Below are 6023 nucleotides of genomic sequence, written 5' to 3'. Positions count from 1 at the left end.
TCTCCTGCGCAAGAATCCCCATTGACACACACAAAGATATCCTAGGCTGGTGAATCTTCGAGCAAGAAAAGACCATCTTCATGTGAGAAATGATAGTCTCGTGTGAAGACTGATTGTGATTACCTACAAATGTGCTACCAATTCAATAAATGACCTTGAAATGCATGAAAATGAAAGTACAAAGGATGGTTAGAGGTCTATAGTCTACTGATCAGCTATGTCATCGAGAGTGCTCAAGACAATGATATCTCATGTTCACTACCATCTTCCTGTCAGAGCTCCTATTTACTAAAGACAAAAGGTGCAAATGAATTGAAAATGACCCCTGGGCCCTTATATAGCTGTTGACATAATCTTTCAAAGTACTCCAATTTACATGAAAATCAACTCCTAGCTAATTCAACTACTCTGGATCCATTTTTGAGATTGAATTCAAAATTTGACACACCTAAGCAGCCCAAAGGTGCATTTTAAATTTTTGGGACCAACGTGATCGAATGTTTGTGTAGTCCACATTTTTCTAACACTCTGTGATTCTTACAATCTTCTCAACTCTGAAATCTCCAAAATTTTTTAAAAAAATTTGGAAAAAAGTCAACTCTCATTAACTCTTCGTCAAACTTGGTCTTTTGGATCTCCAAATCACTTCAAATCAACACTAAATTTGCTTTCGATCATTCAAATTTCTTCTACATTCTACAGAATCTTGGATCTCTTCTATATCTCAAACATATTTCTTTACATCATATTTCGGGTGTGTCATCTTTCAATTTCGCTCTAGAGGGGGTAGGATGATTACATCATTGAATCTAAATTTCAAATCAATTTGAATCTTTATCACTCGGGGCATCTTGTTCCCATTCTGTCTAATATCTTTCCCATCTCCATCATCTTTTTATTAGCAAATCATAGCTTATAACAGTTCTTGTTAGAGTTTGATGGACATGTATAGGGACAGTCTAAACCCTAACTCTTGAGGATTAAGCCTTGTTCTAAGGATGGTTCTATGAAAAATGATTGGATCTTGCTATCAATTTCATGTATCTAGATGTTCTATCTGGATCCTTAAAGGTTAAGCTCCATTCTAGAGATAATCTTTTAAATGCTACCAATTCTGGTATCTAGGCATTCTATCTACATTCCTTAGTATTAAGCTCTATTCTAGAGATAATTCTTGAAAGCTTATCAATTCAGGTATCCAAATATTTTGTGTGGATCCTTAAAGGTTAACCTCCATTCTAGATATAATCTTTTAAAAGCTTATCAATTCAGGTATCTAGACATTTTGTTTGGATCCTTAAAGGTTAACTGCCATTCTAGAGATTATCTTTTAAATGCTTATCAATCTCAGGTATCTAGATGTTCTATCTGGATCCTTAAAGGTTAACCTCCATTTTGGAGACAATCTTTTAAATGCTATCGATCTCAGGTATCTAGATGTTCTGTCTAGATCCTTAAAGGTTAAACTTCATTCTGATGGAAACCTTTAGAATGCTTATCAGTTTGGGTATCTATGCGTTATGCTTAGATTCCTTAGGATCAAACTCTATTTTGGAGATGGTCCTTAAAAGCTTATCAATTGGTCTCTAGATCATGAACTTTGAAACCAATCTCATCTTCACATCATGCTTTCTAATGTTCTTTGAATTGAACATGCTGGTCACACATTCATTCAAAGAGGGGTGAAATGTCATACCCCAAAATTGGCTTATTTCCATTATACCAGTTTTGGCCTATCTGATCAAAGTTAGAGTCTTATCTCATTAGGAAAATTCTTGTTCTAACATTCGCTACTTGACTTAATTGTTAGATGCAGAAAACCCTAATCTACATTCATCATACTTATTATTTAATTCCTATAGTATTTACTCATATTAGTCGCATTGAAAACTATTTGATTTAAATTTATTTTAGTCTAAAGTATTTATACTTTATTAAATTAAATTATCATCTAAGGCTAATGTACTAAAGAATTAAATTTATTTAATTTAATAATTATGTTTATTTTAATTAATGTAATGTAATTTTTCAATTAAGTGAAAAAAGTATTTATGAGGTCATATCTCATTTTATTAAGTTAAATATCTTTCCTAAATTCTAATCTTTAGTTCAAAATGGAAATTCCTAGTTAACTATTTCTTGAATTAGAAGTGATTCAAATCACTTGCTCTCACACTAGAGTCTATCTGAGTTAACTATTTCTTGCACTCAACATCTAAGGCAATTAACTCCATCTGAATTTGGAATTTTCCACTATAACTGAAATTGTACTTCAATCCTAACCGTCAATCTGAGTTGATTTCAACCATTGATGGATTCCAAAAATTCTATTTAAAGGACTCATAATTCGTCATTAAGGAGTTTGGAAATTATTTTCTATCAAATCGGTGTTGAAATACATATTCAAGCTCCTTATATCTTCACAAGACTTTCATTTCTTATCTTAATATCATATAGTGTTAATATGCATACATTTAATATAGTTTATTTTACATATTCTTAGAATAATTTCATATTCATTCTAGATTATTCTTAGAAGGTTTGGTTGCCTGCACCTTAAATCTAAGGATATTAAATAGGAAAAATCCTTCTAGATAGAAGGCAACAAGTCATCTTGCTAGATCTGTTTCAAGTGAATAGTCTCATGTTCATCTCAAGATGAATCTGCATACAAGACCATGTTGAAGTGTGTGTGTGTGTGTGTGTGTGTGTGTGTGAACTCTGAGGCTACATTTTGCATATACAATCACATCTTCAATGAAAACCATAAAGTTCTTCCAATTCACATTAAAAATTTACATAACCCATTAGATTATTAGCAAAAGTAAATTGAAATATAATTCAAAGTGAACTATAACTGTGTTGGTAAATAGATTGTCCTTTTAAATAAACTCTCAAAATGCCCAAATCTAAAAGAACAATTAGATGCCAATAGTTGGATAATCTATCATGAGATTGATAGATTTCCTCTGAATTGGAAGGTATAGCTCCCTTATGAAATGACATGCAATGAATTTGTTTTATTGCTTAAACTAACTCTGTGCATTCTTAACCCGAGAACGAGAGAGGAAAACGAAGTCAATCCTCGGCAAGATTAACTCGGGCAAAATTTAGATCCTAAACATAGCCAACTTCGAGAACTCACACATCTTATGACTCCTCGACATTGGTGATGCAATATGAATTCAATAAATGCAAATGCAAATGCAATGTAAATGAAATTAGACCAGAAGGTCATCTATTTTGGTTCCTGTAATAGAAATGGCTACAAACACCTCTTATCCACAACACATTTGTTATCCAATTCTAAGGAGTAAGATAATGCCCGAAATCGATTAATGCAACTTTGTAATTGTGAATAATCAGAAAAACCCCTTTTAAACTCTCTAATTTAACAAAAGATCTCTCTTTATTATGAACATAGAAAATAATGATGCTCTAATCATTACTACTTACAACTCAATATCAAATATATTACAAAAATGGAATAGAAAACCCCCCAAATGCAAGAAACAAAAATTACAGAAATTAAATGTGCCCCTCTCCCTACTCTAGCTCTCTGACTATATGTAGAAAAGGGAAGCTCTTGGACAGTAAAGAATTGACACCAAGCATGATTGTCTCTGCAATCTCCCTTCATACCAACAATTTGTTGACCCCTTGTTACATTTTTTACAATAGCTTATATAGAAAACACCAGCGTAAGCCTTCATGAGAATATGAAGTGCTTTGAATTTAGAGACTTGGAAAGATTTTGAATAATATTTTTGAAATTACACATAAGGACAAGCCCAAAAGACTCTATCTCATCCTTTGATCTGCCTTGAAGATTATGAAATGAAAAGACTCCATCAGTCAACTTGATCTTGGTATATTGAATGATAATTGCATAATGGACTCAACAAAGAAGCATTGTCACTGCCAACATTCCTACTTCTGCACCTTTGAACATTATAATGTTGATCAAAACTGGATCATCATCCTTGGACATTCACATCAGCTTTGATATCTACTTGTGAAGTTTCATTACCATTCAAGTCATTGGGGTTGCTATCTAACATCTGTTGCTGGGCAGTTTTTATCTCATCTTGTCTCACAAGATTTGAGATTTCTTCACGGTTGTATTGAGAGTCACTATTTCCTCCAAATACCTTCTAAAGCTTATCCAGATCAAAGTTTTTTGGCACAATTCTAGCACTTTCATCGTTCTTTGGGTAAATGAACTTAACTTTTTCAAATGTCTTTGGATCAAGGAAATATTTGACAATCTTCCAAAAGGCTTCAAAAACTCTTGGAGGATTGTATAGAATTGCCAACGCTAACCTTTTAGGATAATGGTTCTGTAGAATATTTGTAGTTTCCTGAGTTGTTCTAATTGGCACAGAATTTGACAAGGACCAACCAATGAAGTCTATGAGCCAAACCATATGCTCTTGATCAGAAGATAAATTGATGATGGCATTTTCAATGAGATACACGAGGTGACGCAATTGATTATCTTGAGATGTAGTGTTTTGTTTTGCAAGGGTCATCACAATGGAAATTCTTCTATTTTTGTCAAGAAAATCTTCACTAACTTTCATCGTATTGAAAGAAGTCTATGCTACTAGCATCATTGGTGAATGATCAAGAAATACAACTTCAGACTTGTTACTCCACTGGTGTGTAGAATTCGCACCAGCCTATTAAGGTTTGATGCAAAAGTATTTTGTGAGAGGAAGACTAAAGAAATTGACTCCTTCACTTTTCTTTAAGTGCTGATGACCATATGGTATGTTCATCATATGTGGTAGTGGATTAAAATGGTGGCATTTTATGAAATCGTCATTTATCACCTTTTGAGCTTTCATGCTTAGAATGAAGTCTTTGAACTTGGTGAGAAGATGCACCAACACCATGGGTCGATGAATATGGCTTCATATTTTCATTGTGTGTATACATCAAATAACTGAACTTACATTGCATGTTTGACATATGTCTAAATGGTCCACATGCTATTCTTTTGCATCAACAGTCTTATTTCATAAACTTGATGATCAATTTCAAGCCATATCTATCTATTTATCGGGCACGAGTTCTTCACATCTACTCTGGTGTTACAACCACATCACTTCCAATTCACATTCCTCCAAAACATTGAAACATGGAAATGACCTGCTTATTTATGAAGCATGATGTATCTGGGTCCTTCAATGTTGGTATCATTGTTGCATTGATAAAGTAACATCTAAGTTCCATTATCATGACCATTCTCTTCTGTGCCAAATATATATATATATATAAAACTAGAATCTCCATACCAAGATCTCCATGGGCAACCATGAAAGCATCTAACTCCTTCAAAATCTCATCGAAATTGACTACACCTTCTTGATTCTCGACCTTCAACATCAACATGATATTCTTTGCATGATTAATGAGATATAGATACATGAACTTTTTCAACTTCAAATTCTCTACTTTAATGTGACAGCCACATTTTGAACATGTTGAGAATCCATTCAGACAAAACCATCAATCTCTGCACATTAAAAAAAAACCAATTGTATAGCTTGATATTGCAAGGGAGGATTGGCCATTTTGATAAAAGCTCGAATCATTTGAAGGTTATTATCATTGTCCTGAATCAATCCTACAACATCACTGTCATCTAAAGCTTCCATCAATAATAACAACACCTTCAGATGTCAAATTCTCTGTAATTGGTAATTCATAGAAAGTTAGAATTCTCATGATGGCTTAAACAAGATTGCATGCTTCCATTGGTGTCTTGTCATCACAAAGAAGAAAAGATCTTCCATGCTCCATAGTTAAATCTGCTAGAATAGTTGTAGCTTTGACTTTCATATTTAAATTAGGCTTCTCTAAGAAGAGAAGTAGCAAAAGCACCCCTTTAGCTTCAAAGCATCAATTACACTTTTTTGAATGAAGGCCTCTCTTCTATTGTCATCAAGCTGCAATTGTGCAAGCATTTTGACCATTGCCAATTTGGATTCCTCTGTACTTGGAGATCTTCTATATTT

General features: G+C 33.4%; 1 pseudogene; it reads right to left on the bottom strand.

Moving 5' to 3' along the window:
- Positions 1–3977: 3977 nt before the first annotated feature.
- LOC149546574 (phosphatidylinositol transfer protein PDR16-like) lies at positions 3978–4583 on the bottom strand (annotated as a pseudogene).
- Between the last annotated feature and the right edge of the window lie 1440 nt (positions 4584–6023).

Source organism: Cupressus sempervirens, chromosome 7 (assembly GCF_028749045.1).
Source record: "Cupressus sempervirens isolate cs-2001-9-10 chromosome 7, ASM2874904v1, whole genome shotgun sequence".
Lineage (NCBI taxonomy): Eukaryota > Viridiplantae > Streptophyta > Pinopsida > Cupressales > Cupressaceae > Cupressus > Cupressus sempervirens.
This window is presented reverse-complemented; position numbering and strand designations above follow the sequence as displayed.